Below are 26,718 nucleotides of genomic sequence, written 5' to 3'. Positions count from 1 at the left end.
TTACTGCCATCTCAGTCGCTTGCAGAAGGTACCTCACCCTATGTCATACAATGGCGAGTTGCCGCTATTACCAAAGCGGCGGCGGCGCCGACGACGACGACGACAACCGCGAGGGTCTCTACCTGGGGTAGAAAATACATCACAAGAACTAAGTATTCCACGTCGGCATTCTCCGGAGACTGCCAAAAGCAGCAGTTTCTGGTGCCTACTTTAATAGCACCATTCGCACTATTCATTTGCGAGAGCATTTCTTAAATACCGAACACATTCATAATTTTTTATATCCTTGACCGCTTTTTTCGAAAGATCTACGTTAGAAGGGGCTGTTACAAAATTCTTTTGCCTCCTGTGAGGATCGAACTCACGACCTCTGGTTTACTAGACCAGCGCTCTGCCACTGAGCTAAGGAGGCGCCGCCTAGTGCACATTTCGGGTACTTCAATCTTATGGACCAGTCAATCGGAGCCTTTCAGCTGGAAACGCACCGCATTAGCGACCATTATTTGTATTTAGTTAGCACAGCTGCTGCTTTCCTACACATCTCACACGATATCGATGTACGCCTAAAATTCCAAAACAACACTTTTATTTCATTTCAGAGCTACTTTCAGCTTCAAAAACCATTCCTCTGATATTCATACGAAGCTAGGCATCGTCGTAACCCGTTACGTTCATTACGCAAGGCTCACGAGAGGGGCGCAGGTTGCATCCGCGTAGACACAAAATTTTGCGCCGCCCAGCGTGGGGCTCGAACCCACGACCCTGAGATTAAGAGTCTCATGCTCTACCGACTGAGCTAGCCGGGCTCCACACAACGCGTCACGAGCCATACAGTATTTATGCGACCTGCGACCATCTATGGAAGATCCTTTTGACTACAGCTTATTTCCTGCTGCCACAAATGAGCTACAATTCCTATTCAATGAAATAAATTTTACGAAAGGCATCAAATCTACTTGAAATGATACGTGGCTATCAGCACCATTATTCAACACACATGCTCGACTGTGCGCAGACGCCTGTGGCGCAACTCTTGGGTCCTGAGTCAGACGCAGTAGTTCCAAAAATCTCTCCTGATCGGCACTGTGCCGAAAATTTCGCTACACAACCCCTTTGTCTTGCTTGAGCTTCAGGTAGACGCCGGTTTGCAGCCAGGAAGCGGACAGCAGCAACTTTCAACTAGATTTGTAGTACTCAAACAACTCAGTAAAACAGCATGCATCTTTTGCAGAACTGGAAAAACTCGACCGTGACAGGATTCGAACCCGCAATCTTCGGATCCGAAGACCGACGCCTTATCCATTAGGCCACACGGTCACTGGCGCAATATGCTTCCCCACACACACCTCATTGTCGCCATTTGTACGCTTGCCGGAATGAATTTCCCATCTTTGACGCAATTCTCCATCTCCAATTTCAGTACTAAAAAGGCGACGCTACTTCTTGCTGTGTCCCATCGCAAGTTACATTCAAGCCCTTGTGACGCTGATCAAACAAGAGGTTGCAAATCAGCTTCAATCGCTTACTGCCATCTCAGTCGCTTGCAGAAGGTGCCTCACCCTATGTCATACAATGGCGAGTTGCCTCTATTACCAAAGCGGCGGCGGCGCCGACGACGACGACAACCGCGAGGGTCTCTACCAGGGGTAGAAAATACATCACAAGAACTAAGTATTCCACGTCGGCATTCTCCGGAGACTGCCAAAAGCAGCAGTTTCTGGTGCCTACTTTAATAGCACCGTTCGCACTATTCATTTGCGGGAGCATTTCTTAAATACCGAACCCATTCATAATTTTTTATATCCTTGACCGCTTTTTTCGAAAGATCTACGTTAGAAGGGGCTGTTACAAAATTCTTTTGCCTCCTGTGAAGATCGAACTCACGACCTCTGGTTTACTAGACCAGCGCTCTGCCACTGAGCTAAGGAGGCGCCGCCTAGTGCACATTTCGGGTACTTCAATCTTATGGACCAGTCAATCGGAGCCCTTCAGCTGGAAACGCACCGCATTAGCGACCATTATTTGTATTTAGTTAGCACAGCTGCTGCTTTCCTACACATCTCACACGATATCGATGTACGCCTAAAATTCCAAAACAACACTTTTATTTCATTTCAGAGCTACTTTCAGCTTCAAAAACCATTCCTCTGATATTCATACGAAGCTAGGCATCGTCGTAACCCGTTACGTTCATTACGCAAGGCTCACGAGAGGGGCGCAGGTTGCATCCGCGTAGACACAAAATTTTGCGCCGCCCAGCGTGGGGCTCGAACCCACGACCCTGAGATTAAGAGTCTCATGCTCTACCGACTGAGCTAGCCGGGCTCCACACAACGCGTCACGAGCCATACAGTATTTATGCGACCTGCGACCATCTATGGAAGATCCTTTTGACTACAGCTTATTTCCTGCTGCCACAAATGAGCTACAATTCCTATTCAATGAAATAAATTTTACGAAAGGCATCAAATCTACTTGAAATGATACGTGGCTATCAGCACCATTATTCAACACACATGCTCGACTGTGCGCAGACGCCTGTGGCGCAGCTCTTGGGTCCTGAGTCAGACGCAGTAGTTCCAAAAATCTCTCCTGATCGGCACTGTGCCGAAAATTTCGCTACACAACCCCTTTGTCTTGCTTGAGCTTCAGGTAGACGCCGGTTTGCAGCCAGGAAGCGGACAGCAGCAACTTTCAACTAGATTTGTAGTACTCAAACAACTCAGTAAAACAGCATGCATCTTTTGCAGAACTGGAAAAACTCGACCGTGACAGGATTCGAACCCGCAATCTTCGGATCCGAAGTCCGACGCCTTATCCATTAGGCCACACGGTCACTGGCGCAATATGCTTCCCCACACACACCTCATTGTCGCCATTTGTACGCTTGCCGGAATGAATTTCCCATCTTTGACGCAATTCTCCATCTCCAATTTCAGTACTAAAAAGGCGACGCTACTTCTTGCTGTGTCCCATCGCAAGTTACATTCAAGCCCTTGTGACGCTGATCAAACAAGAGGTTGCAAATCAGCTTCAATCGCTTACTGCCATCTCAGTCGCTTGCAGAAGGTGCCTCACCCTATGTCATACAATGGCGAGTTGCCTCTATTACCAAAGCGGCGGCGGCGCCGACGACGACGACAACCGCGAGGGTCTCTACCAGGGGTAGAAAATACATCACAAGAACTAAGTATTCCACGTCGGCATTCTCCGGAGACTGCCAAAAGCAGCAGTTTCTGGTGCCTACTTTAATAGCACCGTTCGCACTATTCATTTGCGAGAGCATTTCTTAAATACCGAACCCATTCATAATTTTTTATATCCTTGACCGCTTTTTTCGAAAGATCTACGTTAGAAGGGGCTGTTACAAAATTCTTTTGCCTCCTGTGAGGATCGAACTCACGACCTCTGGTTTACTAGACCAGCGCTCTGCCACTGAGCTAAGGAGGCGCCGCCTAGTGCACATTTCGGGTACTTCAATCTTATGGACCAGTCAATCGGAGCCTTTCAGCTGGAAACGCACCGCATTAGCGACCATTATTTGTATTTAGTTAGCACAGCTGCTGCTTTCCTACACATCTCACACGATATCGATGTACGCCTAAAATTCCAAAACAACACTTTTATTTCATTTCAGAGCTACTTTCAGCTTCAAAAACCATTCCTCTGATATTCATACGAAGCTAGGCATCGTCGTAACCCGTTACGTTCATTACGCAAGGCTCACGAGAGGGGCGCAGGTTGCATCCGCGTAGACACAAAATTTTGCGCCGCCCAGCGTGGGGCTCGAACCCACGACCCTGAGATTAAGAGTCTCATGCTCTACCGACTGAGCTAGCCGGGCTCCACACAACGCGTCACGAGCCATACAGTATTTATGCGACCTGCGACCATCTATGGAAGATCCTTTTGACTACAGCTTATTTCCTGCTGCCACAAATGAGCTACAATTCCTATTCAATGAAATAAATTTTACGAAAGGCATCAAATCTACTTGAAATGATACGTGGCTATCAGCACCATTATTCAACACACATGCTCGACTGTGCGCAGACGCCTGTGGCGCAGCTCTTGGGTCCTGAGTCAGACGCAGTAGTTCCAAAAATCTCTCCTGATCGGCACTGTGCCGAAAATTTCGCTACACAACCCCTTTGTCTTGCTTGAGCTTCAGGTAGACGCCGGTTTGCAGCCAGGAAGCGGACAGCAGCAACTTTCAACTAGATTTGTAGTACTCAAACAACTCAGTAAAACAGCATGCATCTTTTGCAGAACTGGAAAAACTCGACCGTGACAGGATTCGAACCCGCAATCTTCGGATCCGAAGTCCGACGCCTTATCCATTAGGCCACACGGTCACTGGCGCAATATGCTTCCCCACACACACCTCATTGTCGCCATTTGTACGCTTGCCGGAATGAATTTCCCATCTTTGACGCAATTCTCCATCTCCAATTTCAGTACTAAAAAGGCGACGCTACTTCTTGCTGTGTCCCATCGCAAGTTACATTCAAGCCCTTGTGACGCTGATCAAACAAGAGGTTGCAAATCAGCTTCAATCGCTTACTGCCATCTCAGTCGCTTGCAGAAGGTGCCTCACCCTATGTCATACAATGGCGAGTTGCCTCTATTACCAAAGCGGCGGCGGCGCCGACGACGACGACAACCGCGAGGGTCTCTACCAGGGGTAGAAAATACATCACAAGAACTAAGTATTCCACGTCGGCATTCTCCGGAGACTGCCAAAAGCAGCAGTTTCTGGTGCCTACTTTAATAGCACCGTTCGCACTATTCATTTGCGGGAGCATTTCTTAAATACCGAACCCATTCATAATTTTTTATATCCTTGACCGCTTTTTTCGAAAGATCTACGTTAGAAGGGGCTGTTACAAAATTCTTTTGCCTCCTGTGAAGATCGAACTCACGACCTCTGGTTTACTAGACCAGCGCTCTGCCACTGAGCTAAGGAGGCGCCGCCTAGTGCACATTTCGGGTACTTCAATCTTATGGACCAGTCAATCGGAGCCCTTCAGCTGGAAACGCACCGCATTAGCGACCATTATTTGTATTTAGTTAGCACAGCTGCTGCTTTCCTACACATCTCACACGATATCGATGTACGCCTAAAATTCCAAAACAACACTTTTATTTCATTTCAGAGCTACTTTCAGCTTCAAAAACCATTCCTCTGATATTCATACGAAGCTAGGCATCGTCGTAACCCGTTACGTTCATTACGCAAGGCTCACGAGAGGGGCGCAGGTTGCATCCGCGTAGACACAAAATTTTGCGCCGCCCAGCGTGGGGCTCGAACCCACGACCCTGAGATTAAGAGTCTCATGCTCTACCGACTGAGCTAGCCGGGCTCCACACAACGCGTCACGAGCCATACAGTATTTATGCGACCTGCGACCATCTATGGAAGATCCTTTTGACTACAGCTTATTTCCTGCTGCCACAAATGAGCTACAATTCCTATTCAATGAAATAAATTTTACGAAAGGCATCAAATCTACTTGAAATGATACGTGGCTATCAGCACCATTATTCAACACACATGCTCGACTGTGCGCAGACGCCTGTGGCGCAGCTCTTGGGTCCTGAGTCAGACGCAGTAGTTCCAAAAATCTCTCCTGATCGGCACTGTGCCGAAAATTTCGCTACACAACCCCTTTGTCTTGCTTGAGCTTCAGGTAGACGCCGGTTTGCAGCCAGGAAGCGGACAGCAGCAACTTTCAACTAGATTTGTAGTACTCAAACAACTCAGTAAAACAGCATGCATCTTTTGCAGAACTGGAAAAACTCGACCGTGACAGGATTCGAACCTGCAATCTTCGGATCCGAAGTCCGACGCCTTATCCATTAGGCCACACGGTCACTGGCGCAATATGCTTCCCCACACACACCTCATTGTCGCCATTTGTACGCTTGCCGGAATGAATTTCCCATCTTTGACGCAATTCTCCATCTCCAATTTCAGTACTAAAAAGGCGACGCTACTTCTTGCTGTGTCCCATCGCAAGTTACATTCAAGCCCTTGTGACGCTGATCAAACAAGAGGTTGCAAATCAGCTTCAATCGCTTACTGCCATCTCAGTCGCTTGCAGAAGGTACCTCACCCTATGTCATACAATGGCGAGTTGCCGCTATTACCAAAGCGGCGGCGGCGCCGACGACGACGACGACGACGACGACAACCGCGAGGGTCTCTACCTGGGGTAGAAAATACATCACAAGAACTAAGTATTCCACGTCGGCATTCTCCGGAGACTGCCAAAAGCAGCAGTTTCTGGTGCCTACTTTAATAGCACCGTTCGCACTATTCATTTGCGAGAGCATTTCTTAAATACCGAACCCATTCATAATTTTTTATATCCTTGACCGCTTTTTTCGAAAGATCTACGTTAGAAGGGGCTGTTACAAAATTCTTTTGCCTCCTGTGAAGATCGAACTCACGACCTCTGGTTTACTAGACCAGCGCTCTGCCACTGAGCTAAGGAGGCGCCGCCTAGTGCACATTTCGGGTACTTCAATCTTATGGACCAGTCAATCGGAGCCCTTCAGCTGGAAACGCACCGCATTAGCGACCATTATTTGTATTTAGTTAGCACAGCTGCTGCTTTCCTACACATCTCACACGATATCGATGTACGCCTAAAATTCCAAAACAACACTTTTATTTCATTTCAGAGCTACTTTCAGCTTCAAAAACCATTCCTCTGATATTCATACGAAGCTAGGCATCGTCGTAACCCGTTACGTTCATTACGCAAGGCTCACGAGAGGGGCGCAGGTTGCATCCGCGTAGACACAAAATTTTGCGCCGCCCAGCGTGGGGCTCGAACCCACGACCCTGAGATTAAGAGTCTCATGCTCTACCGACTGAGCTAGCCGGGCTCCACACAACGCGTCACGAGCCATACAGTATTTATGCGACCTGCGACCATCTATGGAAGATCCTTTTGACTACAGCTTATTTCCTGCTGCCACAAATGAGCTACAATTCCTATTCAATGAAATAAATTTTACGAAAGGCATCAAATCTACTTGAAATGATACGTGGCTATCAGCACCATTATTCAACACACATGCTCGACTGTGCGCAGACGCCTGTGGCGCAGCTCTTGGGTCCTGAGTCAGACGCAGTAGTTCCAAAAATCTCTCCTGATCGGCACTGTGCCGAAAATTTCGCTACACAACCCCTTTGTCTTGCTTGAGCTTCAGGTAGACGCCGGTTTGCAGCCAGGAAGCGGACAGCAGCAACTTTCAACTAGATTTGTAGTACTCAAACAACTCAGTAAAACAGCATGCATCTTTTGCAGAACTGGAAAAACTCGACCGTGACAGGATTCGAACCTGCAATCTTCGGATCCGAAGTCCGACGCCTTATCCATTAGGCCACACGGTCACTGGCGCAATATGCTTCCCCACACACACCTCATTGTCGCCATTTGTACGCTTGCCGGAATGAATTTCCCATCTTTGACGCAATTCTCCATCTCCAATTTCAGTACTAAAAAGGCGACGCTACTTCTTGCTGTGTCCCATCGCAAGTTACATTCAAGCCCTTGTGACGCTGATCAAACAAGAGGTTGCAAATCAGCTTCAATCGCTTACTGCCATCTCAGTCGCTTGCAGAAGGTACCTCACCCTATGTCATACAATGGCGAGTTGCCGCTATTACCAAAGCGGCGGCGGCGCCGACGACGACGACTACAACCGCGAGGGTCTCTACCAGGGGTAGAAAATACATCACAAGAACTAAGTATTCCACGTCGGCATTCTCCGGAGACTGCCAAAAGCAGCAGTTTCTGGTGCCTACTTTAATAGCACCGTTCGCACTATTCATTTGCGAGAGCATTTCTTAAATACCGAACCCATTCATAATTTTTTATATCCTTGACCGCTTTTTTCGAAAGATCTACGTTAGAAGGGGCTGTTACAAAATTCTTTTGCCTCCTGTGAAGATCGAACTCACGACCTCTGGTTTACTAGACCAGCGCTCTGCCACTGAGCTAAGGAGGCGCCGCCTAGTGAACATTTCGGGTACTTCAATCTTATGGACCAGTCAATCGGAGCCCTTCAGCTGGAAACGCACCGCATTAGCGACCATTATTTGTATTTAGTTAGCACAGCTGCTGCTTTCCTACACATCTCACACGATATCGATGTACGCCTAAAATTCCAAAACAACACTTTTATTTCATTTCAGAGCTACTTTCAGCTTCAAAAACCATTCCTCTGATATTCATACGAAGCTAGGCATCGTCGTAACCCGTTACGTTCATTACGCAAGGCTCACGAGAGGGGCGCAGGTTGCATCCGCGTAGACACAAAATTTTGCGCCGCCCAGCGTGGGGCTCGAACCCACGACCCTGAGATTAAGAGTCTCATGCTCTACCGACTGAGCTAGCCGGGCTCCACACAACGCGTCACGAGCCATACAGTATTTATGCGACCTGCGACCATCTATGGAAGATCCTTTTGACTACAGCTTATTTCCTGCTGCCACAAATGAGCTACAATTCCTATTCAATGAAATAAATTTTACGAAAGGCATCAAATCTACTTGAAATGATACGTGGCTATCAGCACCATTATTCAACACACATGCTCGACTGTGCGCAGACGCCTGTGGCGCAGCTCTTGGGTCCTGAGTCAGACGCAGTAGTTCCAAAAATCTCTCCTGATCGGCACTGTGCCGAAAATTTCGCTACACAACCCCTTTGTCTTGCTTGAGCTTCAGGTAGACGCCGGTTTGCAGCCAGGAAGCGGACAGCAGCAACTTTCAACTAGATTTGTAGTACTCAAACAACTCAGTAAAACAGCATGCATCTTTTGCAGAACTGGAAAAACTCGACCGTGACAGGATTCGAACCTGCAATCTTCGGATCCGAAGTCCGACGCCTTATCCATTAGGCCACACGGTCACTGGCGCAATATGCTTCCCCACACACACCTCATTGTCGCCATTTGTACGCTTGCCGGAATGAATTTCCCATCTTTGACGCAATTCTCCATCTCCAATTTCAGTACTAAAAAGGCGACGCTACTTCTTGCTGTGTCCCATCGCAAGTTACATTCAAGCCCTTGTGACGCTGATCAAACAAGAGGTTGCAAATCAGCTTCAATCGCTTACTGCCATCTCAGTCGCTTGCAGAAGGTACCTCACCCTATGTCATACAATGGCGAGTTGCCGCTATTACCAAAGCGGCGGCGGCGCCGACGACGACGACGACGACAACCGCGAGGGTCTCTACCTGGGGTAGAAAATACATCACAAGAACTAAGTATTCCACGTCGGCATTCTCCGGAGACTGCCAAAAGCAGCAGTTTCTGGTGCCTACTTTAATAGCACCATTCGCACTATTCATTTGCGAGAGCATTTCTTAAATACCGAACACATTCATAATTTTTTATATCCTTGACCGCTTTTTTCGAAAGATCTACGTTAGAAGGGGCTGTTACAAAATTCTTTTGCCTCCTGTGAGGATCGAACTCACGACCTCTGGTTTACTAGACCAGCGCTCTGCCACTGAGCTAAGGAGGCGCCGCCTAGTGCACATTTCGGGTACTTCAATCTTATGGACCAGTCAATCGGAGCCTTTCAGCTGGAAACGCACCGCATTAGCGACCATTATTTGTATTTAGTTAGCACAGCTGCTGCTTTCCTACACATCTCACACGATATCGATGTACGCCTAAAATTTCAAAACAACACTTTTATTTCATTTCAGAGCTACTTTCAGCTTCAAAAACCATTCCTCTGATATTCATACGAAGCTAGGCATCGTCGTAACCCGTTACGTTCATTACGCAAGGCTCACGAGAGGGGCGCAGGTTGCATCCGCGTAGACACAAAATCTTGCGCCGCCCAGCGTGGGGCTCGAACCCACGACCCTGAGATTAAGAGTCTCATGCTCTACCGACTGAGCTAGCCGGGCTCCACACAACGCGTCACGAGCCATACAGTATTTATGCGACCTGCGACCATCTATGGAAGATCCTTTTGACTACAGCTTATTTCCTGCTGCCACAAATGAGCTACAATTCCTATTCAATGAAATAAATTTTACGAAAGGCATCAAATCTACTTGAAATGATACGTGGCTATCAGCACCATTATTCAACACACATGCTCGACTGTGCGCAGACGCCTGTGGCGCAGCTCTTGGGTCCTGAGTCAGACGCAGTAGTTCCAAAAATCTCTCCTGATCGGCACTGTGCCGAAAATTTCGCTACACAACCCCTTTGTCTTGCTTGAGCTTCAGGTAGACGCCGGTTTGCAGCCAGGAAGCGGACAGCAGCAACTTTCAACTAGATTTGTAGTACTCAAACAACTCAGTAAAACAGCATGCATCTTTTGCAGAACTGGAAAAACTCGACCGTGCCAGGATTCGAACCTGCAATCTTCGGATCCGAAGTCCGACGCCTTATCCATTAGGCCACACGGTCACTGGCGCAATATGCTTCCCCACACACACCTCATTGTAGCCATTTGTACGCTTGCCGGAATGAATTTCCCATCTTTGACGCAATTCTCCATCTCCAATTTCAGTACTAAAAAGGCGACGCTACTTCTTGCTGTGTCCCATCGCAAGTTACATTCAAGCCCTTGTGACGCTGATCAAACAAGAGGTTGCAAATCAGCTTCAATCGCTTACTGCCATCTCAGTCGCTTGCAGAAGGTACCTCACCCTATGTCATACAATGGCGAGTTGCCGCTATTACCAAAGCGGCGGCGGCGCCGACGACGACGACGACGACGACAACCGCGAGGGTCTCTACCTGGGGTAGAAAATACATCACAAGAACTAAGTATTCCACGTCGGCATTCTCCGGAGACTGCCAAAAGCAGCAGTTTCTGGTGCCTACTTTAATAGCACCGTTCGCACTATTCATTTGCGAGAGCATTTCTTAAATACCGAACCCATTCATAATTTTTTATATCCTTGACCGCTTTTTTCGAAAGATCTACGTTAGAAGGGGCTGTTACAAAATTCTTTTGCCTCCTGTGAAGATCGAACTCACGACCTCTGGTTTACTAGACCAGCGCTCTGCCACTGAGCTAAGGAGGCGCCGCCTAGTGCACATTTCGGGTACTTCAATCTTATGGACCAGTCAATCGGAGCCCTTCAGCTGGAAACGCACCGCATTAGCGACCATTATTTGTATTTAGTTAGCACAGCTGCTGCTTTCCTACACATCTCACACGATATCGATGTACGCCTAAAATTCCAAAACAACACTTTTATTTCATTTCAGAGCTACTTTCAGCTTCAAAAACCATTCCTCTGATATTCATACGAAGCTAGGCATCGTCGTAACCCGTTACGTTCATTACGCAAGGCTCACGAGAGGGGCGCAGGTTGCATCCGCGTAGACACAAAATTTTGCGCCGCCCAGCGTGGGGCTCGAACCCACGACCCTGAGATTAAGAGTCTCATGCTCTACCGACTGAGCTAGCCGGGCTCCACACAACGCGTCACGAGCCATACAGTATTTATGCGACCTGCGACCATCTATGGAAGATCCTTTTGACTACAGCTTATTTCCTGCTGCCACAAATGAGCTACAATTCCTATTCAATGAAATAAATTTTACGAAAGGCATCAAATCTACTTGAAATGATACGTGGCTATCAGCACCATTATTCAACACACATGCTCGACTGTGCGCAGACGCCTGTGGCGCAGCTCTTGGGTCCTGAGTCAGACGCAGTAGTTCCAAAAATCTCTCCTGATCGGCACTGTGCCGAAAATTTCGCTACACAACCCCTTTGTCTTGCTTGAGCTTCAGGTAGACGCCGGTTTGCAGCCAGGAAGCGGACAGCAGCAACTTTCAACTAGATTTGTAGTACTCAAACAACTCAGTAAAACAGCATGCATCTTTTGCAGAACTGGAAAAACTCGACCGTGACAGGATTCGAACCTGCAATCTTCGGATCCGAAGTCCGACGCCTTATCCATTAGGCCACACGGTCACTGGCGCAATATGCTTCCCCACACACACCTCATTGTCGCCATTTGTACGCTTGCCGGAATGAATTTCCCATCTTTGACGCAATTCTCCATCTCCAATTTCAGTACTAAAAAGGCGACGCTACTTCTTGCTGTGTCCCATCGCAAGTTACATTCAAGCCCTTGTGACGCTGATCAAACAAGAGGTTGCAAATCAGCTTCAATCGCTTACTGCCATCTCAGTCGCTTGCAGAAGGTACCTCACCCTATGTCATACAATGGCGAGTTGCCGCTATTACCAAAGCGGCGGCGGCGCCGACGACGACGACTACAACCGCGAGGGTCTCTACCAGGGGTAGAAAATACATCACAAGAACTAAGTATTCCACGTCGGCATTCTCCGGAGACTGCCAAAAGCAGCAGTTTTTTTTTTTTTTTTTTTTTTTTTTTTTTTTTTTTTTTTTTTTTTTTTCCTTTATTGAATTTCAATTCCCCCCGAAGGGGGCGGGCTGGCAGCAGCTTAGGACGCCGCTCTGCAGCCTACAGGTTTTCTGACAAAGAGCAGGAGAATAAATAATAATAAAAAACAGGCGATAAAATCGGGGACTCATTGAGTAACAAGGTGAAAAGAAAATGGGGAAATGAAAACAAACAACAGAGGGATGATGAAGCGAATAAAAATACATACGGAGCAGACAGGGGAAACAATAGACAATTAAAAAAAACACGGCGACAGTCTGGATTCTGTTCGCAAAGTATATAAAACGCACACCCAGCGACAGCATGGTTTCTGTTCGCAACACAACACTGAATAGGCACTAGAACACAGCACGAAAAAGTCGGCAAAGGTGACACCACAGTCGAGAGCAGGTGGGGGGAAACTGAACAGGAGATGGGAAAACAAAAAGGGGGGGAAAGGAGAGTAAAAGCGAAGGGGGGGGGAACTGGGAAAGGAGCTGATGGAGGATGAGGACCCATAAGAGGGGTGGGGGGCAGACGCGACAGGGAGGGGGGTAGGCAGAGGAGGGGAAGACAAAAGGACTGGGGGGGAGAAGGGAGGTAGGGAGAGGTGTAGTGGGGAGGAAACAGGACGGAAGGGGGGGGAAGAGGGAGCCCAGGGAAAGGACAGAGGAAAGGAGGGGGAGGGAGGATCAGAGTTGATAGGAAGGATAAATGGAGGGAGAGAGGGCATCATCCGGGAGGGGGAGTTGACGGAAGCCACCTTGGGAAAGGAGATGGAGGGTGTAGAGATGGAGGGTAGGGGGGACACAACGGTGAAGACGGGGCAGGGGGCGAGGATGGGAGAGGAGAGGAGCAACCAGGGGGTGAGGGGGTTCAAGACGGCGGGAGGTGTAGAGGATGCGGATATGTTCGAGGAAGAGGAGCAGATGGGGGAAAGGAATGAGATCATAGAGGAGCCGCGTGGGGGACGGGAGGCGGATACGGAAGGCGAGGCGGAGTGCATGACGCTCAAGGATCTGGAGGGACTGATAGAATTTAGGGGGGGCAGATATCCAGGCAGGACTGGCATAACAGAGGATGGGACGGATTAAGGATTTGTAGGTGTGGAGGATGGTAGAGGGGTGCAACCCCCATGTCCGGCCAGAGAGGAGTTTGAGGAGGCGGAGGCGGTTGTGGGCTTTGGATTGGATGGATCGGAGATGAGGGATCCAGGTGAGGTGACGGTCAATGGTGAGGCCAAGGTAGGTGAGGGTGGGGGTGAGACGGACAGGACGTGCGCAGACAGTAAGGGAGAAATCCAGGAGCCGGAAGGAGCGAGTGGTACGACCTACGATGATTGCCTGGGTCTTGGAAGGATTGAGTTTCAGGAGCCATTGGTTACACCATGCAGCAAAAAGGTCAAGGTGATTTTGGAGAAGGCGTTGGGACCGTTGGAGGGTAGGAGCGAGGGCGAGGAATGCGGTGTCATCAGCATATTGCAAGAGGTGCAGTGGAGGGGGGGGTTGGGGCATATCTGCTGTGTACAGGAGGTAGAGGAGAGGGGAGAGGACAAAAGCAGCAGTTTCTGGTGCCTACTTTAATAGCACCGTTCGCACTATTCATTTGCGAGAGCATTTCTTAAATACCGAACCCATTCATAATTTTTTATATCCTTGACCGCTTTTTTCGAAAGATCTACGTTAGAAGGGGCTGTTACAAAATTCTTTTGCCTCCTGTGAAGATCGAACTCACGACCTCTGGTTTACTAGACCAGCGCTCTGCCACTGAGCTAAGGAGGCGCCGCCTAGTGAACATTTCGGGTACTTCAATCTTATGGACCAGTCAATCGGAGCCCTTCAGCTGGAAACGCACCGCATTAGCGACCATTATTTGTATTTAGTTAGCACAGCTGCTGCTTTCCTACACATCTCACACGATATCGATGTACGCCTAAAATTCCAAAACAACACTTTTATTTCATTTCAGAGCTACTTTCAGCTTCAAAAACCATTCCTCTGATATTCATACGAAGCTAGGCATCGTCGTAACCCGTTACGTTCATTACGCAAGGCTCACGAGAGGGGCGCAGGTTGCATCCGCGTAGACACAAAATTTTGCGCCGCCCAGCGTGGGGCTCGAACCCACGACCCTGAGATTAAGAGTCTCATGCTCTACCGACTGAGCTAGCCGGGCTCCACACAACGCGTCACGAGCCATACAGTATTTATGCGACCTGCGACCATCTATGGAAGATCCTTTTGACTACAGCTTATTTCCTGCTGCCACAAATGAGCTACAATTCCTATTCAATGAAATAAATTTTACGAAAGGCATCAAATCTACTTGAAATGATACGTGGCTATCAGCACCATTATTCAACACACATGCTCGACTGTGCGCAGACGCCTGTGGCGCAGCTCTTGGGTCCTGAGTCAGACGCAGTAGTTCCAAAAATCTCTCCTGATCGGCACTGTGCCGAAAATTTCGCTACACAACCCCTTTGTCTTGCTTGAGCTTCAGGTAGACGCCGGTTTGCAGCCAGGAAGCGGACAGCAGCAACTTTCAACTAGATTTGTAGTACTCAAACAACTCAGTAAAACAGCATGCATCTTTTGCAGAACTGGAAAAACTCGACCGTGACAGGATTCGAACCTGCAATCTTCGGATCCGAAGTCCGACGCCTTATCCATTAGGCCACACGGTCACTGGCGCAATATGCTTCCCCACACACACCTCATTGTCGCCATTTGTACGCTTGCCGGAATGAATTTCCCATCTTTGACGCAATTCTCCATCTCCAATTTCAGTACTAAAAAGGCGACGCTACTTCTTGCTGTGTCCCATCGCAAGTTACATTCAAGCCCTTGTGACGCTGATCAAACAAGAGGTTGCAAATCAGCTTCAATCGCTTACTGCCATCTCAGTCGCTTGCAGAAGGTACCTCACCCTATGTCATACAATGGCGAGTTGCCGCTATTACCAAAGCGGCGGCGGCGCCGACGACGACGACGACGACAACCGCGAGGGTCTCTACCTGGGGTAGAAAATACATCACAAGAACTAAGTATTCCACGTCGGCATTCTCCGGAGACTGCCAAAAGCAGCAGTTTCTGGTGCCTACTTTAATAGCACCATTCGCACTATTCATTTGCGAGAGCATTTCTTAAATACCGAACACATTCATAATTTTTTATATCCTTGACCGCTTTTTTCGAAAGATCTACGTTAGAAGGGGCTGTTACAAAATTCTTTTGCCTCCTGTGAGGATCGAACTCACGACCTCTGGTTTACTAGACCAGCGCTCTGCCACTGAGCTAAGGAGGCGCCGCCTAGTGCACATTTCGGGTACTTCAATCTTATGGACCAGTCAATCGGAGCCTTTCAGCTGGAAACGCACCGCATTAGCGACCATTATTTGTATTTAGTTAGCACAGCTGCTGCTTTCCTACACATCTCACACGATATCGATGTACGCCTAAAATTTCAAAACAACACTTTTATTTCATTTCAGAGCTACTTTCAGCTTCAAAAACCATTCCTCTGATATTCATACGAAGCTAGGCATCGTCGTAACCCGTTACGTTCATTACGCAAGGCTCACGAGAGGGGCGCAGGTTGCATCCGCGTAGACACAAAATCTTGCGCCGCCCAGCGTGGGGCTCGAACCCACGACCCTGAGATTAAGAGTCTCATGCTCTACCGACTGAGCTAGCCGGGCTCCACACAACGCGTCACGAGCCATACAGTATTTATGCGACCTGCGACCATCTATGGAAGATCCTTTTGACTACAGCTTATTTCCTGCTGCCACAAATGAGCTACAATTCCTATTCAATGAAATAAATTTTACGAAAGGCATCAAATCTACTTGAAATGATACGTGGCTATCAGCACCATTATTCAACACACATGCTCGACTGTGCGCAGACGCCTGTGGCGCAGCTCTTGGGTCCTGAGTCAGACGCAGTAGTTCCAAAAATCTCTCCTGATCGGCACTGTGCCGAAAATTTCGCTACACAACCCCTTTGTCTTGCTTGAGCTTCAGGTAGACGCCGGTTTGCAGCCAGGAAGCGGACAGCAGCAACTTTCAACTAGATTTGTAGTACTCAAACAACTCAGTAAAACAGCATGCATCTTTTGCAGAACTGGAAAAACTCGACCGTGCCAGGATTCGAACCTGCAATCTTCGGATCCGAAGTCCGACGCCTTATCCATTAGGCCACACGGTCACTGGCGCAATATGCTTCCCCACACACACCTCATTGTAGCCATTTGTACGCTTGCCGGAATGAATTTCCCATCTTTGACGCAATTCTCCATCTCCAATTTCAGTACTAAAAAGGCGACGCTACTTCTTGCTGTGTCCCATCGCAAGTTACATTCAAGCCCTTGTGACGCTGATCAAACAAGAGGTTGCAAATCAGCTTCAATCGCTTACTGCCATCTCAGTCGCTTGCAGAAGGTACCTCACCCTATGTCATACAATGGCGAGTTGCCGCTATTACCAAAGCGGCGGCGGCGCCGACGACGACGACGACGACGACAACCGCGAGGGTCTCTACCTGGGGTAGAAAATACATCACAAGAACTAAGTATTCCACGTCGGCATTCTCCGGAGACTGCCAAAAGCAGCAGTTTCTGGTGCCTACTTTAATAGCACCATTCGCACTATTCATTTGCGAGAGCATTTCTTAAATACCGAACCCATTCATAATTTTTTATATCGTTGACCGCTTTTTTCGAAAGATCTACGTTAGAAGGGGCTGTTACAAAATTCTTTTGCCTCCTGTGAGGATCGAACTCACGACCTCTGGTTTACTAGACCAGCGCTCTGCCACTGAGCTAAGGAGGCGCCGCCTAGTGCACATTTCGGGTACTTCAATCTTATGGACCAGTCAATCGGAGCCCTTCAGCTGGAAACGCACCGCATTAGCGACCATTATTTGTATTTAGTTAGCACAGCTGCTGCTTTCCTACACATCTCACACGATATCGATGTACGCCTAAAATTCCAAAACAACACTTTTATTTCATTTCAGAGCTACTTTCAGCTTCAAAAACCATTCCTCTGATATTCATACGAAGCTAGGCATCGTCGTAACCCGTTACGTTCATTACGCAAGGCTCACGAGAGGGGCGCAGGTTGCATCCGCGTAGACACAAAATTTTGCGCCGCCCAGCGTGGGGCTCGAACCCACGACCCTGAGATTAAGAGTCTCATGCTCTACCGACTGAGCTAGCCGGGCTCCACACAACGCGTCACGAGCCATACAGTATTTATGCGACCTGCGACCATCTATGGAAGATCCTTTTGACTACAGCTTATTTCCTGCTGCCACAAATGAGCTACAATTCCTATTCAATGAAATAAATTTTCCGAAAGGCATCAAATCTACTTGAAATGATACGTGGCTATCAGCACCATTATTCAACACACATGCTCGACTGTGCGCAGACGCCTGTGGCGCAGCTCTTGGGTCCTGAGTCAGATGCAGTAGTTCCAAAAATCTCTCCTGATCGACACTGTGCCGAAAATTTCGCTACACAACCCCTTTGTCTTGCTTGAGCTTCAGGTAGACGCCGGTTTGCAGCCAGGAAGCGGACAGCAGCAACTTTCAACTAGATTTGTAGTACTCAAACAACTCAGTAAAACAGCATGCATCTTTTGCAGAACTGGAAAAACTCGACCGTGACAGGATTCGAACCTGCAATCTTCGGATCCGAAGTCCGACGCCTTATCCATTAGGCCACACGGTCACTGGCGCAATATGCTTCCCCACACACACCTCATTGTCGCCATTTGTACGCTTGCCGGAATGAATTTCCCATCTTTGACGCAATTCTCCATCTCCAATTTCAGTACTAAAAAGGCGACGCTACTTCTTGCTGTGTCCCATCGCAAGTTACATTCAAGCCCTTGTGACGCTGATCAAACAAGAGGTTGCAAATCAGCTTCAATCGCTTACTGCCATCTCAGTCGCTTGCAGAAGGTACCTCACCCTATGTCATACAATGGCGAGTTGCCGCTATTACCAAAGCGGCGGCGGCGGCGGCGCCGACGACGACGACGACAACCGCGAGGGTCTCTACCAGGGGTAGAAAATACATCACAAGAACTAAGTATTCCACGTCGGCATTCTCCGGAGACTGCCAAAAGCAGCAGTTTTTTTTTTTTTTTTTTTTCTTTATTGTATTTCAATTCCCCATCGGGGCGGGCTGGCAGCAGCATATGCGCTGCTCTTCAGCCGAAAGACATAGAACAAAACAAGAGAAGACATTTAAAAACAGCAAAGGAGAGAAGAAGGCGAACATAGATATAAAAAAGGGAGAACATCATGGAAGGCAATATACAAAAAAACGGGGTGACTGTAAAATGGAGATAAAAAAAAAAAACTGTTTAAAAGTAGCACACACAAAAAGCCACACTCTGCGACGATTAAAAGAACACAAGGCACAGTATGACTGGAGCATAAAGGTGTTGACGGATGGCATAGCACACAACGTAACACTGACGGCGAACCTCAAGGCAGTACACAATTAAAATCACACCTCTGGACGCACACGAGAAACAGCACGAAACAACACTGACGTGGCACACTGATGATGATCAGTACAGAGGATCTGCCAGGTTCAAGGAGATGAGGGAGACCTGAAGAAGGGAGGGAGGGGAAGAGATGGGGGAGGGGAATGGGGGGCGCTCGGAAGAGGGCCAGGTAGGGAGGGATGTGGGAAGGAGAGAGGCAAGTATGGGGTGCAGGGTCTCAGGGGGGGGGGGGGATGGAGGAAAATCCGCTCTGGGAGAAGGAGGAAAGAGGAGAAGGGGGCCCTGGGGAGGGGGGGGGGAACAAGGCCGGGTTATAGTTGGAAGGAAGGGTATATGTCACGGCGAAGTTCGTCATCCGGGAGGGGGAGGCGTTGGAAATTGCCCTGATGAAGGAGATGGAGGGTGTGGAGGTGGAGAGAGGGAGGGATACAGCGATAGAGGCGCGGCAACGGGCGAGGGGTGGAGAGGAAGGAGGAAACCAGAGGGTGGGGGGGATCAACCCTGCGAACAATGTAAAGGATGCGGAGATGTTGGATGAACAAGAGGAGGTGGGGGAAGGGGATCAGTTCATACAGGAGCCATGTGGGGGAAGGAAGGCGGATACGGAAGGCAAGGCGGAGCGCATGGCGTTCAAGGATTTGGAGAGCCTTGTAAAAGCGGGTGGGGGCGGAGATCCAGGCGACGCTGGCATAACAGAGGATAGGACGGATGAGGGATTTGTAGGTGTGGAGGATGGTAGAAGGATGCAATCCCCATGTCCGGCCGGACAGGAGTTTCAGCAGGCGGAGGCGGGAATGGGCTTTCTGCTGGATGGTCAGGAGATGAGGGGTCCAGGTGAGGTGTCGGTCAAGGGTGAGGCCAAGGTATTTCAGGGTGGGGGTGAGTTGGATAGGACGACCATAAAGGGTGAGGTAGAAATCTTGGAGGCGAAAGGAGCGAGTGGTACGGCCTATGATGATTGCCTGGGTTTTGGAGGGGTTCAGACGGAGGAGCCACTGGTTACACCAAGTGGTGAACTGGTTAAGGTGGGTTTGGAGGGTACGTTGAGACCGTTGAAGGGTAGGATAGAGAGCCAGGAAGGCGGTGTCATCAGCGTATTGGAGAAGGTGAACTGGTGGGGGTGGCTTGGGCATATCAGCTGTATACAAGAGATAAAGGAGAGGGGAGAGGACAGAACCCTGGGGGACGCCAGCCGTGGGATAAAAGATACGGGAGTTGGTGTTGTGGAGGGTGACATAGGAAGGACGGTGCGAGAGGTAGGAAGCGACCAGACGGACAAAATTGATAGGCAGGGCGTAGGTTTGGAGTTTAAAGAGGAGACCGGGATGCCATACACGGTCATAGGCATTTTGGAGGTCAAGGGAAACAAAAATGGCGGAGCGACGGGAGTTGAGCTGGAGGGACAGAAGGTGAACAAGGTTGAGGAGTTGGTCGTCAGCAGAGAAGGAGGGTCGGAAGCCACACTGGGTAAGGGGGAGGAGGTGGTGTTGAGCAAGGTGCCGATGGATACGGTGGGAGAGGATAGATTCAAGGACCTTACTGAAGACGGAGGTGAGGCAGATGGGACGATAGGAAGAGGCGGCAGAAGGGGGTTTGTTGGGTTTGAGGAAGAGGAGGACGCGGGAGGTCTTCCACAGGTCAGGGTAGAAGCCAGTAGAGAGGATGACATTATAGAGATGGGCGAGGACAGTTAGGAAGGAATAGGGGCTTTCTCGAAGGTGACGGTAGGTGACACAGTCGTGACCAGGGGCCGTGTTGCGTTTGGACTGGAGGAGAAGCTTAATGTCTTGTGCTGTGATGGGAGTGTTGATGTCGGAGGGGGGCAACTGCCCCAAGTACTGGAGACTAGGAGCAAGTGGAGCGACTGAGGTATCAGCACGTTCCATGACGGTGGGGAAAAGAGAATAATCAAAGTGGGGATCATCGGGGATGGAGAAGACCTCGGAAAGGTGGGAAGCGAAGTGGTTCGCCTTACTGAGGTTGTCTGGAAGGGGGCGATCGTCATGGAGAAGGGGGTAGTGGGGAGCGGAAAGGGAACCAGTAAGACGATGGAAGGCAGACCAGTACTTGGAGGAGTTGATAGGGAGGGTGGCATTGAGTCGTGTGCAGGTCTGGCGCCAGTCCCGGCGTTTCGTTGCTGTAATAAGGTTCCGTACGTGTCGCTGTATTTGCCGGTGGTGTTGGAGTGTATCCCTGTCACGAGTGCGGAGGAAGGAGCGATAGAGGCGGCGGGATTCACGGAGGAGGAGGACAGCCCGCGGAGGGAGAGTGGGACGGTGTGGGTGGATGGTTTTAGTAGGAACATGGGCCTCCACGGCGTCACTAATTACTGTCTGAAGGAAGGACGAGGCGCGGATGATGTCGTCAGGATGGCGATAGGTAAGAGGGTGGCTTTCGACCTGGGTGGAGATGGAGTCCCGGTAGGCATCCCAGTTGGCACGGCGATAGTCATGGACGACCTTGGGAGGGGGTGCAGGTTGCGGAGCTGGAGGGGGGCGGTTTGCAGACGTTATGGTGAGAAGGACAGGGAGGTGATCGCTACCTGTGGGGTCAAGGACGGCGACTGTGATACGCCCAAGGAGGTTGGCGGAGGCAATGACAACATCGGGGGTGGTGTTACTTTCGGGTCGGGTGTGCTGGGGAATGGGAACAAGGTCACCCTGGATTGTGGAGAGGAACTGATGCCACCGCCGAAGGGCAGCAGGAGTGCGGCTATGGACGTTGAGGTCGGCGGCAATCACATAGGTGGAGAAGGTGTGGTCAATGTGTGAGATGAAGTCATAAGGAAGAGGAGCAGTGGAGCGGACATAGATGGTGGCACAGGTAATGGTGAGGGAGGGGAAGAAGACACTAAGGATAAGGTGTTCAGTGGGGTCATTGAGGAGAGGTTGTGGCCGGACGGGGATATGCTTAAGGTGGCCAATCGCGACTCCACCCTGCGCATGAGGACCAGGAGCATCAGTGCGGTGGAGGATATAGGGGGAGGAGCGGATAGAATGGTGGGGCTGGAGAAAGGTTTCGTTCAAGAGGAAGGTGTCGACCTGGTGGTGGGAGAGGGTGTGCATGAGGAGGTATTTGTTGGAGCGGAAGGAGCGAATGTTCTGGAAGAGGATGCGAGACTCGTGCCGCGCCATGACGGGAAGGAGGGGGGGAAGAGAGGGAAGGGAAGAGACTTAAACTAGGGTGTTGAGGCGGGTGAAGGTGAAGTGGGCTTGGTTGTGGGAGTAAGTGGCGAAGGTGTTCAGGTGGAAAACAGAGCGAGCAGCAAGGGATATTTGTTGGAAGGTGTGCGGGCGCTGGAAAGGGTGAATGTTTTGGAGTACAACGGTAATGAACCGGATGATGTCCTCGGCCGTGGGGGGTGGACGGAGGGAATTGTTAGGATGGACAGGAGGATCGACGGGACGAACTGGGACTGTAAGTTCAGGGGTGGCTGGAGGGGGTTTAGCTTTACACTTGTGGGAGTATGTGGGATGGGGGCCATTGCAGGTATTACAGGAAGGAGGAGCAGCGAGGTTGGGGCAGTTCTTGAGAAAGTGGGAGGCCTTGCAATGGGGACAGGTGGGGGGGTTTTTGCAGTCGGGAGTCAGGTGGTCATTGTACATCAGGCACCGTTGGCAACGGTAGGATTGGGGAGGGGATTTGGAGGATTCAACAGGGTGGCGACGGTGGTATATCAGGGCACCCTGGGTGAGGAGATGGTCTATGGACGGGGCGGACTCAGAGAATACCCGCATGAGGTAGGTGGGACCAGAGGCATTGTGGATACGGCGAGCAGAGCGGATTTCCAAGTCCGGGTGGGAGTTCAGTTCTACCAACACTTCATCCTCTGTGATCACCGGGCTGAGCTTGGTGATCACAGCGGTGTAGGTGGGGGGGCGACGGGGAGGCTGGGGCTGACGAGGAGTGGAAGCGGAAAGGAAGGGTGTCAGAGAGGCGTGGGGGCCAAACATAACTCGTGGGAGTTTTCGCAGGAGGTCTGTGTGAAATGATGGGGACGGGGACTTGATAAGGACTGAGTCCCTGTGGGGAATGAGTTGGGAGATGGGAGCACCAGGTAAGTACTTTCGTATTTCCTTGGTGAGGGTACGAGCGTCGAGGAACTTAGGATCGGGAGTGGACAGGACAAAGGTGTGGAGGGTGGGGGCCAAGGTAGGGGTGGCAGGAGGAGGGGTGGTGTCCATGGTGACGGCAGGGGGAGGGGGAGGTGGCGTTGATTTTTTATGGGAAGTGGCGGGAGCAGAGTCGGTAAGGACGCGCTTTTGGGGTTTTTTGGAGACTGGAGGCTGGGAGGAGGGGAGAGGGACGGGGAGGAGAGGGAGGTGGCGGGTGGCAGATCCCTGTGGCATAGTGGAGGCACCGGGAGAAGCAGCTGGTTCAGTGGTGGCGATGGTGGCTCGGCGCAACGTGATGCGTGCGGGAGATGCAGAAGACGAAGCGACGGGGTCGGTGAGAGAGGGGAAGCCAACCACCTGAGGGGCGGCAGCAGCGGCGGCAACAGAGGCGTACGTGAAGGCGGGGGTAGTAGTGGGAGCTGTTGAGGGTGTGGAGGCAGGAGGAAGGGTGTAGAGGTGTGGGTATACAGCAGGGGAGGAGAGAGGGGGGTGGGTAAGTGGAGGAAGGGAAGGGGAGGTGGAAGGAGGGAGGCCAGAGGCGGCACTCCAGGAAGTGACTGTGGGAGAGGGGGAGGGGGAGGTGTAGATGACGGTGGAGGTGGGAGTACTCATTGCAGACGAACGGCGACGGACAGGCAGACGTGCAGCAGGCGGCGTCGGCGTTGGGCAGCGGCGAACAGCAGGCGGCGTCGGCGTCGGCGTCGGCGGCGAACAGACGGACGAACAGCAGGCGGCGGCGGCGGCGGCGGCGGTTACGACGACTGCGATGGACAGCCAGCAGGCGGACGGACGGACGGACGAACGAACGAACAGCGACAGCAGCGGGCAGACAGACAGACAGACAGACAGACACACACACACACACACAATCTTCGAAGACGGAGATTCCACCCTGAGAGTAGCCCAGGCTTTACAATCTGACGCTTTCGAAGGAGGGGATCCAACCCTCTAGATGCAAAAGCAGCAGTTTCTGGTGCCTACTTTAATAGCACCATTCGCACTATTCATTTGCGAGAGCATTTCTTAAATACCGAACCCATTCATAATTTTTTATATCCTTGACCGCTTTTTTCGAAAGATCTACGTTAGAAGGGGCTGTTACAAAATTCTTTTGCCTCCTGTGAGGATCGAACTCACGACCTCTGGTTTACTAGACCAGCGCTCTGCCACTGAGCTTTTTTTTTTTTTTTTTTTTTTTTATAAAACCTTTATTAAAAAAACAATGTTACACATTGCAAATACATACTAAGTTATACATACACGAAGTTATTTAAACAAAGCGGTTTGATCATTTCAGTTGCGCTGACATTAAGGAAAGACAACAGAAGATTGTGTTACTGACTAAATCACCAGAAAGAATTAAATTAAACATAAATACTTGTGAATGGCGGAAAGGAGATATATAATAAAGTTGACTAGTCTTCCAACTACACTTTCTGGACATTAATTGAACCTAAGTATTTCAAGTGATCAGATCAATATAATCAGTCTTTCACTGCAAAAATGAACAGGGCAATGTGCCAGCCATTGAATATTACATTTATCGGATAGAATCTTATGGTTTTAACCAATCGATAAGGAAATTTCTATAAAAACTGTCTGTTTCCAAATTTCTAGTATAAGCCAATAATGCACCTTTCATGTTTTGTGTTTGGCACTATTAGACACACAATCTCAATGTCACATAAGTTCTGTACATTAGCTTATAAATTTCAAAAAACTACTCTCTGAAGTAGAGAAAGCACACATAATAAATATACTGTAAAATCTTAAATAGTATCCTTAAGGTAACTATAATACATCACTGTCAACACAGTCTTCTTTTTTATATTAACCAATGCCCATTCTTTCAAATACAATTTTTAGCATATTACCGAACTTTTTCTTGTGATTCGAATAGCTTCTAATTTTGTGGAACTCACACAGCATGTGTACCTTGAACTCTATGATGCTATCGGATCCTAATTTGTTAAGGACGTAGTTAACAAAATTTCCCAGCAACCAGTACACAGCGTTATTTTTTGCTTCTGGGAAATAGCGTGCTTCAGGCCTGTGTATCAATGACAGCGATATAGACTCAGGGGATGTTCTTGTAATCAGAGCTATTTGCTCCCGGATCCACTTCCAACTATTCATGTGACCACTGCAAGTATATCTATGAATTACTGTGTCAACTAGATGGCATTGTTGACATAAATTTGTTTCACAGAGTCCGATTGCGTGCAGTCTTTCATTGGTGCTAACTATGTTGTTAACTGTCTTGTACCGTGACGTTTTTATATTAGACGTGAGCACATTAGAACTAATGTTTTTCCAAATCTCAGTCCACTCAATGTTTGGAAACTGTCGTTCTATTTTGTTTCTTCCTTCGCTTTTCTTTCGTTCCCGCATTATGGCTCTCGATGTTAAGTGTCGGGACTGCCTGAGTTCGACACTGACATAACTAAACTCAACATAGAAAATCCTCACGTGCTGTAAGCGACTGTTGATATTCTGCACGTCAATCGGGGGAAGCAGGCTTGGAGGTTTAATGATCTCGAAAAGTTGGCTGGTTATGCTTTCTCGCGAGTCTCTTATTAAATTAACTTGCCTTTTGATAAAAAGAGCAGAGGCTTTATCCGTTATGTCAGTTAATCCTAGTCCACCATTTTTAGGATCTAAAGTGGCTACTTTAGCAGGTACTCTGAACACTTCACCTCTCCACAAAAATGTTGTGATTTTGGACATTATTCTTCTCGCTATCATTCTCGGTATTGGAAACAGCTGGGCAGTATAATAAGCCTTAGCAAGGATGCATGAGTTGATATACTGTGTTCGTTGAACTTGGTTCATATATCGAGTTAAATTCTCTACAATGGCTCCTTGCACTTTATCTGCTGCAACTTTCCAATTTAAAGCCGTCATTTTCATAGGGCATGCTGTCAGGGTGATCCCAAGTGTTTTATGTTGCCGGACTAATTTTGCCCACTCGACGTTGATATTATCAAAACCTCTGAGATTTAACATCTTACTTTTTTTTCCGTTTGCATTGGCTCCAGATGCTCTACAGTACGAATCAATCACTGTTGCTAGCGTGGTTACCTCGTCATTATTCCTTATAATGACCCCTATATCGTCAGCATAGGCTCTTATAACTGTTTTGTTTCCTGATAGTGTTAAGCCTTTTAATGTAGCATGGACGTGTCGGAGGAAAGGTTCCAGCGAAATTGCGAAGAGCGACATGGACAGAGGACTTCCTTGAGGAACACCTCGTTGTATTTGCATCGGCCTGGATTGTTGACAATTCACCGCTATTTTAGCATTTATTCCAGTTGCTATGTTCTTAATCAACTGGATAACCCTATCGTTGAAACCTATTTTCTTCAATGTCTGCAGAAGATATTCATGGTTAACTACATCGAACGCCTTATAAAAATCTAAAAACAATAAAGCACACTTTATGTTTGTTACAGAAGTTATTGCAATGATATCCCTGAATTCCGCTAGATTTTGAAAAATGGTTCTGCTTTGCGCACAGTTCTGATGTTGACTAATAATTTTATCTGTAAGGCATGAAATTTTCTTGTTTATTATTCTAGCTATTAATTTATAATCAGAATTCAGCAGTGAAATTGGACGAAAATTATTTAAATCTTTCTTTCCATTATTTTTTGGCACCAGA

General features: G+C 48.9%; 33 non-coding genes across 33 annotated transcripts; all 33 read right to left on the bottom strand.

The window, feature by feature from the left end:
* Positions 1-340: 340 nt before the first annotated feature.
* Positions 341-412, bottom strand: Trnat-agu. Its single transcript has one exon. It is a non-coding gene; the product is annotated as a tRNA-Thr (tRNA).
* Positions 413-733: 321 nt separating this feature from the next.
* On the bottom strand, positions 734-806 carry Trnak-cuu. Its single transcript has one exon. It is a non-coding gene; the product is annotated as a tRNA-Lys (tRNA).
* A 438-nt stretch (positions 807-1,244) lies between these two features.
* On the bottom strand, positions 1,245-1,317 carry Trnar-ucg. The gene has a single exon. It is a non-coding gene; the product is annotated as a tRNA-Arg (tRNA).
* A 542-nt stretch (positions 1,318-1,859) lies between these two features.
* On the bottom strand, positions 1,860-1,931 carry Trnat-agu. Its single transcript has one exon. It is a non-coding gene; the product is annotated as a tRNA-Thr (tRNA).
* A 321-nt stretch (positions 1,932-2,252) lies between these two features.
* Trnak-cuu lies at positions 2,253-2,325 on the bottom strand. Its single transcript has one exon. It is a non-coding gene; the product is annotated as a tRNA-Lys (tRNA).
* A 438-nt stretch (positions 2,326-2,763) lies between these two features.
* Trnar-ucg lies at positions 2,764-2,836 on the bottom strand. Its single transcript has one exon. It is a non-coding gene; the product is annotated as a tRNA-Arg (tRNA).
* Positions 2,837-3,378: 542 nt separating this feature from the next.
* Trnat-agu lies at positions 3,379-3,450 on the bottom strand. Its single transcript has one exon. It is a non-coding gene; the product is annotated as a tRNA-Thr (tRNA).
* A 321-nt stretch (positions 3,451-3,771) lies between these two features.
* On the bottom strand, positions 3,772-3,844 carry Trnak-cuu. Its single transcript has one exon. It is a non-coding gene; the product is annotated as a tRNA-Lys (tRNA).
* A 438-nt stretch (positions 3,845-4,282) lies between these two features.
* Positions 4,283-4,355, bottom strand: Trnar-ucg. The gene has a single exon. It is a non-coding gene; the product is annotated as a tRNA-Arg (tRNA).
* Positions 4,356-4,897: 542 nt separating this feature from the next.
* Trnat-agu lies at positions 4,898-4,969 on the bottom strand. Its single transcript has one exon. It is a non-coding gene; the product is annotated as a tRNA-Thr (tRNA).
* A 321-nt stretch (positions 4,970-5,290) lies between these two features.
* Trnak-cuu lies at positions 5,291-5,363 on the bottom strand. The gene has a single exon. It is a non-coding gene; the product is annotated as a tRNA-Lys (tRNA).
* A 438-nt stretch (positions 5,364-5,801) lies between these two features.
* On the bottom strand, positions 5,802-5,874 carry Trnar-ucg. Its single transcript has one exon. It is a non-coding gene; the product is annotated as a tRNA-Arg (tRNA).
* A 554-nt stretch (positions 5,875-6,428) lies between these two features.
* On the bottom strand, positions 6,429-6,500 carry Trnat-agu. Its single transcript has one exon. It is a non-coding gene; the product is annotated as a tRNA-Thr (tRNA).
* Positions 6,501-6,821: 321 nt separating this feature from the next.
* Trnak-cuu lies at positions 6,822-6,894 on the bottom strand. The gene has a single exon. It is a non-coding gene; the product is annotated as a tRNA-Lys (tRNA).
* Positions 6,895-7,332: 438 nt separating this feature from the next.
* On the bottom strand, positions 7,333-7,405 carry Trnar-ucg. Its single transcript has one exon. It is a non-coding gene; the product is annotated as a tRNA-Arg (tRNA).
* A 545-nt stretch (positions 7,406-7,950) lies between these two features.
* Positions 7,951-8,022, bottom strand: Trnat-agu. The gene has a single exon. It is a non-coding gene; the product is annotated as a tRNA-Thr (tRNA).
* A 321-nt stretch (positions 8,023-8,343) lies between these two features.
* Positions 8,344-8,416, bottom strand: Trnak-cuu. The gene has a single exon. It is a non-coding gene; the product is annotated as a tRNA-Lys (tRNA).
* Positions 8,417-8,854: 438 nt separating this feature from the next.
* Trnar-ucg lies at positions 8,855-8,927 on the bottom strand. Its single transcript has one exon. It is a non-coding gene; the product is annotated as a tRNA-Arg (tRNA).
* Positions 8,928-9,475: 548 nt separating this feature from the next.
* Trnat-agu lies at positions 9,476-9,547 on the bottom strand. The gene has a single exon. It is a non-coding gene; the product is annotated as a tRNA-Thr (tRNA).
* Positions 9,548-9,868: 321 nt separating this feature from the next.
* Positions 9,869-9,941, bottom strand: Trnak-cuu. Its single transcript has one exon. It is a non-coding gene; the product is annotated as a tRNA-Lys (tRNA).
* A 438-nt stretch (positions 9,942-10,379) lies between these two features.
* Positions 10,380-10,452, bottom strand: Trnar-ucg. The gene has a single exon. It is a non-coding gene; the product is annotated as a tRNA-Arg (tRNA).
* Positions 10,453-11,003: 551 nt separating this feature from the next.
* Positions 11,004-11,075, bottom strand: Trnat-agu. The gene has a single exon. It is a non-coding gene; the product is annotated as a tRNA-Thr (tRNA).
* A 321-nt stretch (positions 11,076-11,396) lies between these two features.
* Positions 11,397-11,469, bottom strand: Trnak-cuu. Its single transcript has one exon. It is a non-coding gene; the product is annotated as a tRNA-Lys (tRNA).
* A 438-nt stretch (positions 11,470-11,907) lies between these two features.
* Trnar-ucg lies at positions 11,908-11,980 on the bottom strand. Its single transcript has one exon. It is a non-coding gene; the product is annotated as a tRNA-Arg (tRNA).
* A 2,145-nt stretch (positions 11,981-14,125) lies between these two features.
* Trnat-agu lies at positions 14,126-14,197 on the bottom strand. The gene has a single exon. It is a non-coding gene; the product is annotated as a tRNA-Thr (tRNA).
* Positions 14,198-14,518: 321 nt separating this feature from the next.
* Positions 14,519-14,591, bottom strand: Trnak-cuu. Its single transcript has one exon. It is a non-coding gene; the product is annotated as a tRNA-Lys (tRNA).
* Positions 14,592-15,029: 438 nt separating this feature from the next.
* Trnar-ucg lies at positions 15,030-15,102 on the bottom strand. The gene has a single exon. It is a non-coding gene; the product is annotated as a tRNA-Arg (tRNA).
* A 548-nt stretch (positions 15,103-15,650) lies between these two features.
* Positions 15,651-15,722, bottom strand: Trnat-agu. Its single transcript has one exon. It is a non-coding gene; the product is annotated as a tRNA-Thr (tRNA).
* A 321-nt stretch (positions 15,723-16,043) lies between these two features.
* Positions 16,044-16,116, bottom strand: Trnak-cuu. The gene has a single exon. It is a non-coding gene; the product is annotated as a tRNA-Lys (tRNA).
* Positions 16,117-16,554: 438 nt separating this feature from the next.
* Positions 16,555-16,627, bottom strand: Trnar-ucg. Its single transcript has one exon. It is a non-coding gene; the product is annotated as a tRNA-Arg (tRNA).
* A 551-nt stretch (positions 16,628-17,178) lies between these two features.
* On the bottom strand, positions 17,179-17,250 carry Trnat-agu. The gene has a single exon. It is a non-coding gene; the product is annotated as a tRNA-Thr (tRNA).
* A 321-nt stretch (positions 17,251-17,571) lies between these two features.
* On the bottom strand, positions 17,572-17,644 carry Trnak-cuu. The gene has a single exon. It is a non-coding gene; the product is annotated as a tRNA-Lys (tRNA).
* A 438-nt stretch (positions 17,645-18,082) lies between these two features.
* On the bottom strand, positions 18,083-18,155 carry Trnar-ucg. The gene has a single exon. It is a non-coding gene; the product is annotated as a tRNA-Arg (tRNA).
* Positions 18,156-26,718: the final 8,563 nt, after the last annotated feature.

Source organism: Schistocerca piceifrons, chromosome 7, assembly GCF_021461385.2.
Source record: "Schistocerca piceifrons isolate TAMUIC-IGC-003096 chromosome 7, iqSchPice1.1, whole genome shotgun sequence".
Taxonomy (NCBI): domain Eukaryota; kingdom Metazoa; phylum Arthropoda; class Insecta; order Orthoptera; family Acrididae; genus Schistocerca; species Schistocerca piceifrons.
This window is presented reverse-complemented; position numbering and strand designations above follow the sequence as displayed.